At 39.9% G+C, this 20028-nt stretch overlaps 1 protein-coding gene across 1 annotated transcript in view; it reads left to right on the top strand.

Moving 5' to 3' along the window:
- LOC134006179 (zinc finger protein 208-like) overlaps positions 1 to 20028 on the top strand; it is a 1001836-nt gene that overhangs the window by 842130 nt on the left and 139678 nt on the right. The gene's annotated exons all lie outside the window — the stretch shown is intronic.

The following is a 20028-nucleotide window of genomic DNA, read 5'->3' as shown; positions in this document are numbered from 1 at the left end:
AGTTTGGTCCACTTTGGAATACCTTTAATAGATTTCAATGACATTTTGTGAAAATATCCATGTTCTCCAGAGGATGAATCCTACTGACTTTGATGATTTTATGACTTGTCCTGTAGAGCCACCATGAGGCTGAAATTTAAGATGTTTAGATGTCTCATCAACTATTGGATAGATTGTCATGAAATGTGGAACTGACATTCACAGCTTTTTTTTAATGACTTAATACATGTACTTTGTGTTTTGTGGTAATAAGCAAACATTAGTATGTTAACTACTAAACTAAGATGGTGATGGTCAACATTATACCTGCTAAACATTATGAGTGCAGTAGCATGACAACATTAGCATTTAGCTCAAAGCACCAATGTGCTGAAGTTCAGCCTCAGTACTGCTAGGTTGGCTTTAAACTCATGCCCTGTGTCCCAAAGCCATACTACAAATGAAAAATGGACAAAGGCGCAGATAGAAAAAGAGAGTTCCATCTTTATCTGTATCTTAGAGGATGAAGTGGGAGCTCATATTTTCAAATTGAGCCAATCTTGTCAAGGCACTACATGCTTTGCAAGAGGTTTTGTGTTGTTTCCATTTAGTGAGAGATGTGTAGGGGCTTAATTAGTTGGAAACTCAATTCAAAAACAGAATGCTTTAATGAATAGTATGTGGTATAATAAATACTAAATGTATTATGTAGTATGGATTTGTGCACAGCATCAGTCTTGTTCTGGTGGCCCTTAGAGGAACTGCATCTTAAGTAACTTTGACTTTGTCTATGTTAACAATTTTTTTCCTGTCATCTGTAGAATAACAGCAAACACTTAGCTGCCTCTTCCGGGCAACACTCTGGGCCATTGGACACCACACTGCAGTAAGAAAACATTGTTAATAAAGTCTATGTGATCCACAAGTTTGAGCTTTGACAGTTTTTCATCTTTATGTGGGACTGGAAACCCACCACATGATTCACTATGCAGGATTTTAAAAATCCATTCTTCTGTCTCATTGCCAACATCTGTCTGGCCTATTATTGGCCTGATATTGTGAAGTTTGAACCTGGCATAAGAACAAATCAAAAAATTAAAAAGTCCCATCTAGCTTTAGGTGTGATGTTGTTCCAAGAGTTCAGAAAAAACCTGAGAATTGATGCAGAAGCATTGATGAATATCCTTTTAACTCCTTTCACATTGCCTGATTTAAGTCTCATGTGTATAACAGTTACTACCTCTAGCAGTGCTGCTGTCTTCTCAATTATCAACACCCTGTTTTCTAGGCAGCAAAACGTCCTACCTGGAAACTATCCAGAAAACTCAGTGATTGTCCGAGAGGCAATGAGGATGAACCTCCCTCACCACCTGGTCCTCGGGAATGTCCAGCGCAGGGTTCAAACCCACGGCACAAATTATGCTGAAATGAAGGAGCTGGTGGCAGACCTGTTTGAAACAAGCGGCACATCCAGTTCCACAGAGAACCAGGAGGTTCCCATGGAAACAAACCAGCTGGAGGATGCACTAATGATGAACAGCGAGTTGGTGAAAAAAACTCTGCGGATGGGTGTGCCTCCTCATCTGATCAAGCCAAAAGTTCGTGCTAAGATCTTAACCAACGGAGTCGGATATGCTGACATCAGTGAGTTGCTCACAGATCTGAATGTAAAGTAGAGGAAAACTACTGATGTATTAATAAAGTTTTCCTATTCATGCATTGCATAGCTGGTGATGCTTTTGTTCAAAATGTAACATCCTTAAAGAGTTTTCTTCTCCAGAATAAGCATGTGAGTTGTAGGACAAGCCAGTTTTTATTCTCTCTAAGGTCTAAAGATTTGTGAGTGTAAGTTTGGACCACCTCAACAAAACTTAACTATTGACAAACATGTTTTGATTGATTTTATTATATACTGTAGATCAATTGCAGAAAAAATTAGATTCAACAGTCTCTCAAGTAAGAATGACAATTCTACAAAGCTTAGGTTACATTTGATCACAACATTTGTGGATGTTAACATTCAACATTTTAAACTGGTCTTAATGCAGTTAAGGTAAATTTGAACTACTTGGTTAAAGTTACATTTTAACTCAGGGCCACTTGTGACAACTGTTATGAGACAGAATATACATGTATCCCTTCCTATTTGCATTGGACATTGGCATTGTCTAACATGATTGTAATTTCAAGGAGACTGGGCTGGAATTCTTCAGCACTGAATGTGAAAAATAAGGCTTAGCTGTTAATCAGCTGTCAGCAAAAACACATACAAGATATGTATACACATAATAATGAACATAGGTGTAAGAAAAGGACACAGGGTGGAAGTTGAGTTAGTTTGGGGTTTAGTAGTTGTAGGCATACTCGCTGTTGATGTCTCAGTAGTTGAGTTAGTTTGGGGTTTCGTAATTGTTGGAATGATTGATGCTGATGTCTGGGAAGTTGAGTTAGTTTGAGGTTTAGTAGTCATTGGAGTGATTGTCGCTGATGTCTGGGAAGTTAAGTTAGTTTCAGGTTTAGTAGTCATTGGAGTGATTGTCGCTGATGTCTGGGTATTTAAGGTAGTTTGGTAGTTGGTAGTTGAGTTAGTTTCAGGCTTAGTAGTCGAAGGAATGATTGTCATTGATGTCTGGGAAGTTGAGTTAGTTTGGGGTTCAGTAGTCGTAGGAATACTCGCTGTTGATGTCTCAGTAGTTGAGTTAGTTTGAGGTTTAGTAGTCGTAGGAATGATTGCTGTTGATGTCTGGGTATTTAAGGTAGTTTGGTAGTTGGTAGTTGAGTTAGTTTCAGGTTTAGTAGTCGAAGGAATGATTGTCATTGATGTCTTGGAAGTTGAGCTTTGTGGTTTAGTAGTCAAAGGAATATATGTTGTTGATGTCTGGGTTGTTGAGTTAGTTTGGGGTTTAGTAGTCATTGGAGTGATTGTCGCTGATGTCTGGGAAGTTGAGTTGTTTTGGGGTTCAGTAGTTGTAGGAATACTTGCTGTTGATGTCTCAGTAGTTGAGTTAGTTTGAGGTTTAGTAGTTGTAGGAATGATTGCTGTTGATGTCTGGGTATTTAAGGTAGTTTGAGGTATAGTAGTCATAGGAATAACTGTCGTTGATGTCTGGGAGGTTGAGTTAGTTTGGGGTTCAGTAGTCGTAGGAATACTTGCTGTTGATGTCTCAGTAGTTGAGTTAGTTTGGGGTTTCGTAATTGTTGGAATGATTGTCATTGATGTCTTGGAAGTTGAGCTTTGTGGTTTAGTAGTCAAAGGAATATATGTTGTTGATGTCTGGGTTGTTGAGTTAGTTTGGGGTTTAGTAGTCGTAGGAATGATTGTTGTTGATGTCTGGGTATTTAAGGTAGTTTGAGGTTTAGTAGTCATTGGAGTGATTGTCGCTGATGTCTGGGAAGTTGAGTTAGTTTGAGGTTTAGTAGTCGAAGGAATGATTGTCGCTGATGTCTGGGAAGTTGAGTTAGTTTGGGGTTCAGTAGTTGTAGGAATACTCACTGTTGATTTCTCAGTAGTTGAGTTAGTTTGAGGTTTAGTAATTGGAGTGACTGTCACTGATGTCTGGGTATTTAAGGTAGTTTGGTATTTGGTAGTTGAGTTAGTTTCAGGTTTAGTAGTCGAAGGAATGATTGTCATTGATGTCTTGGAAGTTGAGCTTTGTGGTTTAGTAGTCGTAGGAATACTCGCTGTTGATGTCTGGGTATTTGAGTTAGTTTGAGGTTTAGTAGTCATTGGAGTGATTGTCGCTGATGTCTGGGAAGTTGAGTTGTTTTGGGGTTCAGTAGTTGTAGGAATACTTGCTGTTGATGTCTCAGTAGTTGAGTTAGTTTGAGGTTTAGTAGTTGTAGGAATGATTGCTGTTGATGTCTGGGTATTTAAGGTAGTTTGAGGTATAGTAGTCATAGGAATAACTGTCGTTGATGTCTGGGAGGTTGAGTTAGTTTGGGGTTCAGTAGTCGTAGGAATACTTGCTGTTGATGTCTCAGTAGTTGAGTTAGTTTGGGGTTTCGTAATTGTTGGAATGATTGTCATTGATGTCTTGGAAGTTGAGCTTTGTGGTTTAGTAGTCAAAGGAATATATGTTGTTGATGTCTGGGTTGTTGAGTTAGTTTGGGGTTTAGTAGTCGTAGGAATGATTGTTGTTGATGTCTGGGTATTTAAGGTAGTTTGAGGTTTAGTAGTCATTGGAGTGATTGTCGCTGATGTCTGGGAAGTTGAGTTAGTTTGAGGTTTAGTAGTCGAAGGAATGATTGTCGCTGATGTCTGGGAAGTTGAGTTAGTTTGGGGTTCAGTAGTTGTAGGAATACTCACTGTTGATTTCTCAGTAGTTGAGTTAGTTTGAGGTTTAGTAATTGGAGTGACTGTCACTGATGTCTGGGTATTTAAGGTAGTTTGGTATTTGGTAGTTGAGTTAGTTTCAGGTTTAGTAGTCGAAGGAATGATTGTCATTGATGTCTTGGAAGTTGAGCTTTGTGGTTTAGTAGTCGTAGGAATACTCGCTGTTGATGTCTGGGTATTTGAGTTAGTTTGAGGTTTAGTAGTCATTGGAGTGATTGTCGCTGATGTCTGGGAAGTTGAGTTGTTTTGGGGTTCAGTAGTTGTAGGAATACTTGCTGTTGATGTCTCAGTAGTTGAGTTAGTTTGAGGTTTAGTAGTCGTAGGAATGATTGCTGTTGATGTCTGGGTTGTTGAGTTAGTTTGGGGTTTCGTAATTGTTGGAATGATTGATGCTGATGTCTGGGTATTTAAGGTAGTTTGAGGTTTAGTAGTCGTAGGAATGATTGCTGTTGATGTCTGGGAAGTTGAGTTAGTTTGGGGTTCAGTAGTTGTAGGAATACTTGCTGTTGATGTCTCAGTAGTTGAGTTAGTTTGGGGTTTCGTAATTGTTGGAATGATTGATGCTGATGTCTGGGTATTTGAGTTAGTTTGAGGTTTAGTAGTCATTGGAGTGATTGTCGCTGATGTCTGGGAAGTTGAGTTAGTTTGAGGGTTAGTAGTCAAATGAGTGATTGTCGCTGATGTCTGTGAAGTTGAGTTGGTTTGGGGTTCAGTAGTTGTAGGAATACTCGCTGTTGATGTCTCAGTAGTTGAGTTAGTTTGAGGTTTAGTAATTGGAGTGACTGTCACTGATGTCTGGGTATTTAAGGTAGTTTGGTAGTTGGTAGTTGAGTTAGTTTCAGGTTTAGTAGTCGAAGGAATGATTGTCATTGATGTCTTGGAAGTTGAGCTTTGTGGTTTAGTAGTCAAAGGAATATATGTTGTTGATGTCTGGTTTGTTGAGTTAGTTTGGGGTTTAGTAGTCGTAGGAATGATTGCTATTGATGTTTCAGTAGTTGAGTTAGTTTTGGATTTAGAAATCATTGGAATTATTGTCACTGATGTCTGGGTATTTAAGGTAATTTGAGGTATAGTAGTCATAGGAATAATTGTCGTTGATGTCTCTGTAGTTGAGTTAGTTTGGGGTTCAGTACTCGTAGGAATAATTGCTGTTGATGTCTCAGTTGTTGAGTTAGTTTGAAGTTCAGTAATTGGAGTGATTGTCGCTGATGTCTGGGTATTTGAGTTAGTTTTGGATTTAGTAATTGTTGTAATTATTGTCACTGATGTCTGGGTATTTAAGGTAGTTTGGCGTGTAATAGTTGCAATAGTGGCAGTTACAGCGGTTGGGAGAGATGTTGTGATTGGTGGGGCCGAGGTTGTTAATGTTTCTGTAGTTGTAGAAATAGTGGTGTTCAGAGCAGGGGAAGCAGTAGTTGAAGAAATACTAGAAGTGGTAGTGGCACAGCCAGACATAGATGTAAGAGAGGCAGAAGTGGTACTTGCAGTCACAGGCGTAGCAGTAACTTTTGGACCACCACTTCCCAGTCCACCGCCACCTCCACCTCCAGCTCCACCACCACCACCTCCACCTGCACCACCACCTCCACCTCCACCACCACCACCACCTCCCAAACCACCACCACCTCCTCCTTGCTCATTGTCATTTTCTGAATTGTTCTTTTTCTTTGTGGTTTTCTTAGTTTTAGTTGTGGTTGTGGTACTGACAGTAGTTGTTACTGTTGTCATGGTAGTAGTTGTAGCAGCTGTTGTATGGACTGCAGTTGTTTGTGGAATGGTAGTAGACTTGGGTTGATTAGTGGTGGGAAAAGTTGTGGATGGATGTGTGGTAGTGGTAGATGCCAGGACAGATGTTGTGGTGAAAGGAACAGTGGTTATTGGTGGAGTAGTTGAGTTTGTGTCTGTAGTTGCTGGTGAAATGGTAGTTGTCTGGGGTTGTCCAGATGTGGATGCGGGAGAGCTAGATGTTGAAGCTGTGGGGGTAGAGGTGGTTGTTGGAGGGGCAGATGTAGTTGAAATATATGGTGGGCATTTGCAGTTAGCATAAAGATTTGGGTAAAACTTGCTGACAGTTGTTTGGAGAGGACATTGTGTTCCAGGAAACACTTTAAATTCAGAGGTCAATGTGCTCAGTTTTTCTTTTAGTTCTGCCAGAGTCTTAGTCTGTAGGTATTCGCCTTCATCTGGAACGTTGTTGCCCCAGTGTGCACTCGCTAGCCACTTGTTCTCACTGTGACTATAACAGCAGAATGCTGACCAGAGCATGGAGGGAATATTTACCCTTTTTTTTTTTAGGAAGCTGTTTTTGCTGGGCTGTGCTCCTGTCACCACAAATCCTTCAATATGACCATTGTTGTTCATGCAGTACTTGTCCATAACACATTTGATGCAGCTCTCCATGTTTTTCCAGCTTCCTTTGTTAAATGTTGGTTCTTGTGGAACAATGTTGGTCAGGGTGAAGGTAGATTTTTTATCAGTTTCAGTAAATGCATATGAGCTTGGAAATAAATGGCCCCTGTCGAACCCTCCATGGAGATAATCAATGTCCCCAGCCTGATGCGCGTAGGTCTTTTTTTTGGTGTCAATTTTCATGTTCTTGTTGTCACATATCTTCTCAAGCTGTAAGAGTTGGAAGGAAAGTTACTGACGCAGGCAATATAACAGGGAAATAGATGACATTTTAAATAACTAATTGGTTACACAAAGTGAAAATAATTTAAACTCTCAGCAAACCTATGCCTATGAGACCAAAACTGGACAAGTTTCAACAGTCAGACTAATTTATTTTACAATATTCTGCTCATTTCCATTTCACAAAGCAAAGGTGGATTGACAACCATTAAAAGACTGAGATAACTTTCAGCCAAACCTGTTCAGTGGCAACATAAAGCAACATGTATTATGGGAAATATTATGTATATATAAAGCACTAGTACAACAGTCACTAAATGATAAACATTTAAGTTGTTGACTAGCTCAACTATCTGGTATCATGGAGAGGCTTGGGTATGTTGGTCCCGTCCAAAAACACACCTGTGGTTCAATCTTCCAGCGGACATTGGGCCTCCCCTTATCTCCTTTCCCTCTGTACTTCCCAGCAGAAAACACTGGGATCCTGTTCTTGGTGTCGTAGAGTGTCACAAACCTACTTGTGTTATTAAGAGTCTGGCAAATGGCTTTGTATTGGTTTTGGTTCAAGATGTTCCCGCCCTCTAAGATTCCTGGGACCTGTGGAGTTTCCCTAAGGAGAAACTCTGCACAATCTGACATTGACGTCACCACCTCCGTTGCTGTGGGAACGATGGACAGAAGGAGGAGGGTAGCAATGGGCAGGAAACACCACGTCATTAGTGACGTCATCATCAAACACTGTGTTTCCTAAAGTCAGAATAGAGAACAAAAAAAAAAAAAAAATTTATTTAATTTGCTGATTTTTTTCATCTGGGAGCTTGGACTGTGGATTTCCAGATTCTGTGATGAGATGAGAATAAATAGATTAGAGTAATATTTTTAGATGTTTTTTCTATGGTACATCTTGTCCGGATTTTTGATTCATGGAGTTTATATTATATGAATAAATTCCTTTCGTGTTGTGTGCCCTATACTTGTATTTTCTAGATCATGACATTAAACTAGTCGAGGCTCAAGGATATTGCAGCTTGGTTAATGATTGCTAAATCACCACCACTGTGCGGCTTTAACAAAGTACTCATACTGTATCTGAAATACAAAGACTCACTGTGTACACACCAAGATGAAAAGATTTGCAGTCAGTTTAATTGTTTTCCAAAAGAGAAAACATATAGACTAAACAGAATACAGAAATATCCCATGTAAATTAACCTGAACTTTGGCAGGAGATGTAAATAAACAGTGAGGAAATTTTAAAGCTTTTTAATTATTGTGACTGTGCTGGCAGCATAGACACATTTGATTTGATTCATAAGTCTCATTGATTACCTTATATTGCACTATATGAGTGTCTGCCAGCTGGATTTATTACTGTATATACTTCACATTGCTTTAAACTTGAACTGTAACAGTTATTATGTTATGTTACTATTTGATACCCGTAAAAAGGTAACTTATTCAGCTTATTTATCAATATTTAATCATATCAAAATGTCCATATATTAACAGAACATCTGTACATTAATAATACTTTTGCTTCAGTATACATTTTGAGAAACAGGATAGACTTGGTTGGATTTGGAAGTTAAGTGTTTCAGGTTTGATCAAAATAATGATTAATTTCTCATTCACACAAATGTAGTCGTTACATACAGACTTCACATACCCAGGGGTCATAAAACCCACATAAAAAAAAAAACATCAACCAAAAAAATATCAACATAGCTGTGGTTTTCAGATATTGCTGCTTCAAAGCTTTTATATTTTTTTAAATTACAAAAGCGAATACAATTAAGTATAAATTAGGGGAAATATATCAAGAGAAACCTACCGCCTTAGGTTAGACCCTCAACAATCCCAAGAAATGCCAGAATCCAAGTGGTTCCTTGTTACACTTTTATAGGGAGGGAATGGTATAACCAATTCTCAAATATCAACTGAGCCAAAGAGAAGGAAGAAGGAAGAATATTATTTTCAGTGGAGGTGGTGGCAGTGTGGCCACAAAGGTTATCTCTCTTTTCTGTTTTAACTTGATAGAGAGGTGATGGAGGTAAGCCAAGTTCATGAGGACATTTTGACTGGTACTCATAACTCCATGGGCACTTTGAGGGTTTAGGTGAAGATTAGAATGTAGGTTTAAGTGTAGGGTAAGTGTGAGGTTTAGGCATTTAGTTGTAATGGTTAAGATTAGGATCTAGGGAATACATTATATCAATTAATATCTACACAAGGATATAAAGACAAATTGTGTGTGTGTGTGTGTGTGTGTGTGTGTGTGTGTGTGTGTGTGTGTGTGTGTGTGTGTGTGTGTGTGTGTGTGTGTGTGTTTGTGGGTGTTTTAAGGCCTCTCCCTACTTGTAGACGTAATCATGTGTGCACTAGTAAACAGGGTTGTAATGTGATAACTTTCAGAGCTGTGAGTATTACAAACCAATATGCAGTGTTTTTCTGATCAGCCTTTAAACGCTATAATCTGTTAGTGTAACCTGACTTGCCTGATTTGTATTTCTTTGTCTCATGGCACTTTAAACAACATCCCCACTCTTGTATTGTTTAACACATTACTGTTTTTAGCAAAAGGCCAAAATCTTCAGTCACACATTGGTTGTAGTGATGGGGGCAGGGTTAGTATAAACAATTCCACGATATAAACCTGAAATGTACAGTATGTGTAAGAATTGACCTCTTTATATACAGTCAATGGTGTAGATGAGTAGCAGAACATAATTTGGGGCTTTTGAGCTCTGCAGTTTTCATTATCACTGGAAACTGCTCTGCTCATTGTGAAGAGTAACTTTTCTGCCTGTTATACATCCACAGCCTGTATCTGTCTCGTCACGTGCTGCAGAATATTTCTAGTTAATAACGTAAAGAAGACCATTTCCACCACCTGTCAGAAGTGGTTCACAAAGGATGACTTACTTCCTGTGTACCAGTGACCTCCTACATGATCTAAACTCCTGCGTCATTTCCACAATGATGTCGACCCTGCTTCTGCGACCAGGTTCTCTTGGTCCTGAGATCACTGTCTTTAAACTGTCCTCATGAGCAGATTTTTTACTGTTCAAAAATACTGTGCATTTCATTGGAGGCAGGGCAAATTTATTTGTATAACACGTTTCAAACACAGAGGCACAAGTTCCTTATTTAAGGCAAAGAAATAAAGGAAATAAAATCATAGCAGGATGAAGAAAAAAATACAAATGCAAAGAAAATGTTAAACAAGAAATTGAGATTAACTAATATTCTCAAATTGATTGTGTTCTCGATTTGAATCCAAATGGACAATCAAAAAAAGCTTGTAGTGTATTATTTGAATCTACAGGTTTCTTCGTGAGTCACACAATGTACATTCCAGCCCACTGGGCTGGGGAGCGCCTTTTAAGGTAAAAACTATAAGCAAAAGATAAACAGAACCCTGTAAGAGGTTCTGTGTTTATAGAAACTGTATGGTCAGAGGAATCCCATATGCTGTTCTGTGTGTTGTATGACATTAGATGACGTCAATTTAATAGGGGTATAAAAGTAACTGGTCAGACAATACAGAGATGAGACTACATTTAGACTACATTGAGACTACATTGAGATTACATTGAGATTTGGGATGCCAAGAGTTGATTGGAAAGGACCTCTGAAGCAACTTAATTTGAACAGTGTAGATTCTCCCGCTGTGTTCAGACAGTGTATTTGATTTGTTAATAAAGAAAACTAAAAAGGAACAGAGACGTGAGTCTATAGTCATTCTTCTTCACCCTGGGCCGTGTTTACTATATTCACGACAAGCTCAGCACAAAGCCTGAAAAATTTACATTTGGAAAGGAAAGGTTTTACAATGGCAAAAGATCAAAGTGGCCAAATCTGTCCATCTACCTGAAATTTGTAGATATATTTTTATTTATGCCTCCATTCACTTTAAAAAAAATCTGAATATACTTTGTCATATATGAGATAGCATCATAATTGTGCAATTGGGTTGGAATGTATGAATACTTAAGCACAAAATTGCTGCTAGTGATTATTCTGGTAATAATATAACACATGGTAGTATGCAATGACATTTTCGTAATGGTGAAAAATTGTTTCTGGTGTAAGAAGAGGAACTGGGGTAGAGTAATTTGAAGGAGTGTGCAACAACCAGGTGCCAGGTGTGGTAGTGAGACGAGCAAATGTGGTAGTAAGAAGGCCAGAAGTGGTACTGAGAGGGGCAGATATGGTACTTGCTGTGTCAGATGTAAAAGTGCCAGTTGTGGTCGTAAAAAGAGCAGATGTACTAGGAGGGACAGATGTGGTAGTAAGAAGGCCAGAAGTGGTGCTAAGAGGGGCAGGGGTAGTACTAGTACTTCCTACACCAATACCTATCGCCACACCAATACCTTTCCCCACACCAATACCTGTCCCTACACCAATACCTATCGCCACACCAATACCTGCCCCCACACCAATACCTATCGCCACACCAATACCTGCCCCCACACCAATACCTACTCCCACAGCAGTTTTTACAGGATTTCCTCTTTGCCCACTGTTATTGTCATTTTCTGAATTGTTGTTGTTTTTCTTCTTAGTAGTTGTGGTTGTAGTAGTTTTGGTGGTGGTAGTAGTGCTGACTGTTGTAGTGGAAGTAGTTGTGGTTGCAATAGTAGTTTTGGTGGCTGTTGTAGGGACTGTAGTTGTTGGTGAAATGGTAGTTGTCTGGGGTTGTGTAGTTGTAGGAAAATCTGTTTGAGTGGTGGTGGTAGATGGTTGGACAGATGTGCTCAGAGGAAGAGTGGTTGTTGTTGGACTAGTTGCTTTTGTGTCTGTAGTTGTAGGTATAATGGTGCTCAGGGTGGTGGTAGGGATAGTTGAGAGAGTACTTGTTGTGACAATATGGTCAGTTGTAGATGTTAGAGGGCTAGATGCAGTACTTTGAGGGGCAGGTGTGGCACTAGGCGTGGCAAATGTGGTACTGAGAGGGGCAGATGTAGTAGTAAAATGGTCAGATGTGGTAGTGTGAGGAGCAGAAGTGGTAATGAGAAGGGCAGTTGTGGTACTTGATGGGTCAGATGTAGAAGTGCCAGTTGTGGTAGTAAAAGGTCCAGATGTGGTTCTGGGAGGGGCAGATGTAGAAGTGTCAGAAGTGAGAGCAGCATATGTGGTAAAAAGAGGGGCAGAAGTGGTGCTTAGAGGAGCAGATGTAGTACTAGGAGGGGCAGATGTAGTACTTGTTGGTTCAGATGCAGAAGTGGCAGATGTGGTAGTGAATGGGGTAGATGTATAAGTACCAGATGGGGTAGTGAGAGGAGCAGATGTGGTAGTAAGAGGGCCAGAAGTGGTACTGAGAGGGGCAGAAGTGGTACTAGGAGGGCCAGATGTGGTACTTAGTGGGTCAGATGTAGAAGTGGCAGATGTGGTACTGAATGGAGTAGATGTATAAGTACCAGATGGGGTAGTGAGAGGAGCAGATGTGGTAGTAAGAGGGCCAGAAGTGGTACTTATAGGGGCAGATGTGGTACTGGGAGGGCCAGATGTAGAAGTGCCATTTATGGTAGGAAAAGGTCCAGATGTGGTTCCGGGAGGGGCAGATGTAGAAGTGTCAGAAGTGAGAGGAGAAGATGTGGTACTGGGAGGGGCAGATGTAGTACTTGTTGGTTCAGATGCAGAAGTGGCAGATGTGGTAGTGAATGGGGTAGATGTATAAGTACCAGATGGGGTAGTGAGAGGAGCAGATGTGGTAGTAAGAGGGCCAGAAGTGGTACTGAGAGGGGCAGAAGTGGTACTAGGAGGGCCAGATGTGGTACTTAGTGGGTCAGATGTAGAAGTGGCAGATGTGGTACTGAATGGAGTAGATGTATAAGTACCAGATGGGGTAGTGAGAGGAGCAGATGTGGTAGTAAGAGGGCCAGAAGTGGTACTTATAGGGGCAGATGTGGTACTGGGAGGGCCAGATATAGAAGTGCCATTTATGGTAGGAAAAGGTCCAGATGTGGTTCCGGGAGGGGCAGATGTAGAAGTGTCAGAAGTGAGAGGAGAAGATGTGGTACTGGGAGGGGCAGATGTAGTACTTGTTGGTTCAGATGCAGAAGTGGCAGATGTGGTAGTGAATGGGGTAGATGTATAAGTACCAGATGGGGTAGTGAGAGGAGCAGATGTGGTAGTAAGAGGGCCAGAAGTGGTACTGAGAGGGGCAGAAGTGGTACTAGGAGGGCCAGATGTGGTACTTAGTGGGTCAGATGTAGAAGTGGCAGATGTGGTACTGAATGGAGTAGATGTATAAGTACCAGATGGGGTAGTGAGAGGAGCAGATGTGGTAGTAAGAGGGCCAGAAGTGGTACTTATAGGGGCAGATGTGGTACTGGGAGGGCCAGATGTAGAAGTGCCATTTATGGTAGGAAAAGGTCCAGATGTGGTTCCGGGAGGGGCAGATGTAGAAGTGTCAGAAGTGAGAGGAGAAGATGTGGTACTGGGAGGGGCAGATGTAGAAGTGGCAGATGTGGTACTGAATGGGGTAAATGTATAAGTACCAGATGGGGTAGTGGGAGGAGCAGATGTGGTAGTAAGAGGGCCAGAAGTGGTACTTATAGGGGCAGATGTGGTACTGGGAGGGCCAGATGTAGAAGTGCCATTTATGGTAGGAAAAGGTCCAGATGTGGTTCCGGGAGGGGCAGATGTAGAAGTGTCAGAAGTGAGAGGAGAAGATGTGGTACTGGGAGGGGCAGATGTAGAAGTGGCAGATGTGGTACTGAATGGGGTAAATGTATAAGTACCAGATGGGGTAGTGGGAGGAGCAGATGTGGTAGTAAAAGATCCAGAAGTGGTACTGAGAGGGGCAGATGTAGTACTAGGAGGGCGAGATGTGGTACTTGGTGGTTCAGATGTAGAAGTGGCAGATGTGGTACTGAATGGGGTAGATGTGAAAGTACCAGATGGGGTAGTGGGAGGAGCAGATGTGGTAGTAAAAAGGGCAGAAGTGGTACTGAAAGAGGCAGAGGTGGTTGTTGGAGGGGCAGATGTAGTTGAAATATTTCGTGGGCAATTGCAGTTAGCATTAAGATTAAGATGTGGGTAAAACCTGCTGACAGTTGTGTGGAGAGGACATCGTGTTCCAGGAAACACTTTAAATTCAGAGGTCAATGTGCTCAGTTCTTCTTCGAGTTCTGCCAGGGTCTTAGTCTGTAGGTATTCGTCTTCATCTGGAACATTGTTGCCCCAGTGTGCACTTGCTAGCCAGCCGTTCTCACTGTGAGTATTACAGCAGAATGCTGACCAGAGCATGGAGGGAATATTTACCCTGTTTCTGAGGAGGTTGTTGCCGGGTTGCGCTCCTATTACTACAAACCCTTCGATATGACCATTGTTGTTCATGCAGTACTTGTCCATAACACATTTGATGCAGCTCTCCATTTTGCTCCAGCTTCCTTTGTTGAATGTGTCTTCTTGTGGAACAATGTTGGTCAGGGTGAAGGTAGACTTTTTATCAGTTTCAGTAAATGCATATGAGCTTGGAAATAAATGGCCCCTGTCAAACCTGTGGGGATTTTGGTTGCAATAATCAATGTCCCCAGCCTGATGCGCGTAGTTCCTTTTTCTTACCACAGGCCTCATGTTCCTGTTGCCATCTTCATTCTCAAGCTGTAAGAGTTGGAAAACAAGTTACTAATGCAGGCAGTGTAGCAGGGACGTAGAATAAATGTTCAATAACTAATTAGTAACACAAGGTGAAAATAATGTCAACTCTCAGCAATCTCATGCACTGTTACCACAAAAGTACTTCAGGAAGCCTCTGCCACCTCTGGAGGTAAAGTACTTTTTAAATAATATCCAAAACCCTGTGGAACAACCTTAGCAACAAAGGCAATAGAACGGCCATTTGTTGATATGTGTGAACAATCTCATGTTACCATGAGGAGGAAGTAGAGGTAATTGACTTTTGACCATGTTTAACATCCAACATCATAATCGTATAAATTACATAAAAATCACAAAAAGTATAATGTTCCAATTAAGCACTACAGTTAGCTCTCTAGGCAGTTAATTTTGGACAGTCTGATAGCCAGGCATGGGGAGTAACGGAATACATGTAACGGCATTATGTAATTAGGATACAAAAAAGGGTAACTGTATTCCATTACAGATACAGAAAAAAAACATAATCAGATTACAGGTACATTTAGTAAAAATGGGAATATTCAGCAGGATTACAATTTTTAAAAAAAACCTTTTTACAATAAAGAACAATATACTACCATGCACTGTAAAAGTCCCAAAAGTGAACTAAGCAGACACAAGAGGGAAAATTAACTCACTGATCCACAATGGTTTGAGTAAAGGATGATACGGCATGACGCATGCAGATGGGCAAAGCGGGAGCACATACACACACTTCACACACACATTGGGCCAGATGCACAAAACACTCGCACGCACAGATTAATTCTTAAATCACGAACAACATTTGCGAGTAGTGCAGACCTGTCACGTACAGCTAACCTGCCTTTCTCCAAAGTTATAAAACTTGACTTGTTGCTTGTCGGTGCGCAGACTGAGTGAATATTATATTGTCAGTATTTTAGAGACCCCCCGGCTCCCCTGTAGTTTACACCCTGACTAATGGATTATGTCCCGTTCATCAGGCTATTCTGAAAACATTTTGAGATGTAATATATAAATTGCACCTCTAAATCCATAATCATGACATTACTCTGTTTGTAGAAGTAATTACCCAGGATTTCCATCGGGGGCAGCTATACTGCATACGGTTTTGCTCCGTCCTCTGCCCCATAGACATATATACATAGACGCTGCGTTGACTGTTGTTGCCTTATTGGAGCGACGTGCCCACACGGCGGCCATCTTGGTACAGGGCCACTCGCTCCTGCAGCGCATTATGTCTATAGAGGAATGACGTGTTTGCACTATTAAAAAGTGATTATACATCGCTCAATTGTAATAAAAATAAATAAAATTGCTCAATTGTCAACATATATTCACGCGGGTTGTTTGTTACAAACATCATATATGGGGGACAGACAGACAGATAAAGACATACATAGAACAAAAGGAACCCAAAAAACATTCAGGTGTGTTCAAGTCTTTATTTAGATTATTGTTATTGTTATCATCACTATTATTATAATTATATTGCTATCATCATTATCATTTTATTATTATTATTATAAAGAATCCCCCCTAGAAAAAAGACCTGTCTTTCATTAATCAGGCCTATGGGAGCTAAAACCCCTGAAAGAGAACTGTTTTGCACAGTTTCTTTCTTGTGGTGCCACAGACACCACTAATCTCAGTAAGTTTGAATGGTGGTTGTCAATGCCAAATTGAAAATAGATAAATAAAACCGGCATTTTTAAAATATCCAAGCATCCCGTGTCATAGTTACATGTGTGACGTTTTTAACAAATCAAACCGTTTGGAAATCGGTCGAGATTTCAGTGAATCATTCTACTTTGAGATTGTGGAGTAGCTCTTACCTCCGTAGATGTACATGCACTAATGCCTCTCTAGCCCTGTACCAAGATGGCGGCGCTTTAGGCACGCCTTTCCACAGTCAATGCGGCGTCTATGCATATATATAAGGCTCTGCCCGGCGTCCAACCCCACTAGTGTTACGCTTGTGGAGCAGAACGTTTTCTGGCTATTTAACAAATTAGGTAGATATATCTATATCTATGTCATTTAAATTGATAATTGAAACTATGATATAACGCAAACTTACATTATATCTAATCATTATCATCTAATTTACGTCAAATAATTTCTTTTTTAATTCGAAAAATTTAAGAAAAAAATATGATATATGTATTCTTGCATCTGACCCATTGAATTTAAAGTTGTTTGTTATGCACTGTGGCAGTCCCAAAGACTCTTACAAATGAGCTTGGAGCACACATAACGGCTCTCCACTGTGTGTGTGTGTAACATGTTGAGCTGACAGTGTGTCACTAGTCACCGGACACGTACAATACTGAATGAGTCAAAGAAAATTTTGAGAGAGACTTCACACAGCCAGCGGTCAGGCGGTGTTTCATCAAAGGTTTTCCCTGAGTTAAAGCACTGCGAATTGCTATTTGCAATTTGCTCCGTTTTATGGGCCCATCCACAAAAGATTTTGCACTAATCTGCAGTTGAGAGCAACAAAATCACAGTCAGCTGCAGCTTCAGACAGCAGCTGAAACGATAAGTGAATCTCCAAACTAAGAAAGACGCTGTGCGCATTTACGCACATGGTAGCAGCGGTAACTTCGTTAACACTGGATCAATCAGGATCTAACAGTAATTAATGTTCTGTGTTCTGCTGCACATCTACACACATCAGCTATTATACACACACTCAGGTTTAGATGGTGGGATTGTTTATGATAAAGCAGAACTCATGGATGAACCCTGAGATCCATCAGAGCTGTGAGGACATTTTTATCTTTCAGTAACTGAAATTATCTTAAGTAGCCCAGTGTCTCAATTGATATCATTCAAGCCTTGACAGAGAGACGGAGAGAGAGAGAAAGACAGACAGACAGGCAGACAAACAAAAAGAGAGAGGCGAATGTGCGCAAAGTTAATATCAACTCTCTGAAAGCACTAATATCTCCAGCTTAAATGCTTGTGCGAGTTTGTGCTGGTCTTTGTCAATAAGATGGTTTTGGAATGAGTCTTATTTGTATAGAAAGTGGCCAATTTTGTGCAGAATGTATTTATTATTGCATATTTGGTATTGCAGTGATCCTAAAGTAATACAAAGTAATTAAGTTACATTATTTTAATATTGTGGTACTTGGATTACGTTGCTGAGTACATTTTTTAACAGGTAACCAATTGTTTGGAATACAATTTTATAGCAACCCTGCCAACCCTGATGATAGCAAACTAGCCAGATTTACAGTGTAGCATAAATCGTCCCTCAGCTTGAAAATATGTATTTCAAAAATTAAGTAATTAAGCACTTATCTAGCTAAGCTAACTAGTATTATGGTAAGGCTTGGGTATGTAGAATTATCTGCACCCAAATATAGAGCATTGTGGTAATGAAATAATAAAAGATTTATTTTTCATCAAAAACACACCTGTGGTTCTATCTTCCAATCGGGACGAGGCCTCTTTCCTTTTCCCCCTCTGTACTTGGCTGCAGAAAACACTGGGATCCTGTTCACGGTGTCGTAGAGCGTCACAAACCTACTTGTGTTCTCAAAAGTCTGGCAAATGACATTGTATCGGTTTTGGTTCAAGATGTTCCCGTCCTCCAAGATTCCTGGGACCTGTGGTGGAGTTTCCCCAAGGAGAAACCCTGGACAATCTGACATCGACCTCACCACTTCCGTTGCTGTGGGAACAACGGACAGAAGGAGGAGGGCAGCAATGGGCAGGAAACACCACGTCTTCAGTGATGTCATCATCAAACACTGTGTGTCCTTTGGTCAGAAGAGAGAGGAAGAACAATCATCACACATTAAAAGTAGAGTAAGTGAGGCTTCAGTTACATCTGCAAAAGATAAGTGTTGTGTGTCTAATCAACATAAATCAATTTGTGGATTAAATCAGTGAATAACCTGAACAGTTTTTAAAGTTCATATCTTTATTTGTCTTGTGTTGACAGGCTGAGAAGAGCAGTTGAAAGTGCTGATGCAGGTCTTTTCTAGACCATAAAACATTTTAAAGATATTTCTTTATCTAAATTGACTATTTTCAGTGATTTATAGTAATACATATTGTTCAAAAGGTCAACATTATGGCCTTTAAATAACCCAAATAAAATGGTCTGTTTCAGAAGGTTCTTAACTGCACCTGCACGTTACCTTAGATATCAATTAAGGCCTTAGCCTATCAGGGAAAAACACCACTATGACTGTGTCATCTATTCCTTAATTGCAACTTTTGTAGAATAGTGAATTCAGTTTGGCACACTTGGTAAATGCATTGGCTACAAGTGTTCATTTGTTCTGAATGTTTAAACACTAACAGTGATTCTTGAAACACTTTCTTGTAGCCGATGCATTTACTAAGTGTGCCAAACTGAATGCCTGTTCTCTGCCTTACACTCAGTTTGTAATTTAATAACATGTTATATTTATACTGTATTCACACAAAAACACATTTTTTAAAAGAGTTTGAAAAGTGTTGCAAGAGATGTAAAATGTTTGGCTGGTTTGGTGTAAGGTTTTGTAGTAGTGTGTAGAGTTTGCAAGATAGCCTATAGTTTCAAAGATAGTGCCTTTACAATCAGAAAAAACTGTAATAGTTTCAAAGACTATTTGCTTCAAGAATTAATGTTAGTGTTTAAACATTCAGAAACAATTGTAAATAGAGCTGAAATTATTACTTAATTAATCAGTCAATTAACAATTATTACTAAATATTTGATTTCTGTACCAAGAGAAGTTTTAATGTCAAATGACTGAAAAAGCAAACTTATTGAATAAGTGTAAAACATAGCTGCTGTGCTGTTGGTGTAATTTCTGCAAATATGTATTTATTACATTTACAAATACAAAGGTGAACAAAATGGAGCATAAACAGGAAAAATGCCATGAAAAACTTACCATCCTACTGTTCAGGTTTCCTGAAAAATGCCAGATGGGTGTCTTCAGGTTCACTGAGTAGCGAAACAAGACTGTCTTCCTCAAATCTCAACTGAACTTAAGTAGGAGATCAGAATCGCATATTCAGCAATATATGAAAGTGGGTGTGTTCTTACCATCAGTGATGTTGAGTTTACTCTTGATTGACCTTCATGTACTCAGAGGAAACTGACAGAAGCTTTGCTTTCTCACACATTCAAACTGATGACAGCCTTTAAATGAAGGCTTTTCATGGCAGTCAAAGCTGCTTTACATAGTACAGTACATACATATAATAAATATATATTATTTAAAATAAATGTAATAAAAAAACAAAAAAATTAGAACAACTGAAACAATGGCTTGGTTAGATTTTTGCAACCGAGGCCTCGATAGAAAATCAGACAGTTGAAGATTTTATAAGAGGTGAGTTTTAAGGGACTTGAAAAGGAGAGAGAGTCTGTGGGGTAGATCCAGACCTACTTATGCAGAGTGATGAGAAGGAATTTGAATTTAATTTGTTGCAGGACAGGAAGCCAT

This window comes from Scomber scombrus, chromosome 23 (genome assembly GCF_963691925.1).
Source record: "Scomber scombrus chromosome 23, fScoSco1.1, whole genome shotgun sequence".
NCBI lineage: Eukaryota > Metazoa > Chordata > Actinopteri > Scombriformes > Scombridae > Scomber > Scomber scombrus.
Note: the sequence above shows the minus strand (reverse complement) of the source record. Positions and strands in the feature narration are given on the sequence as shown.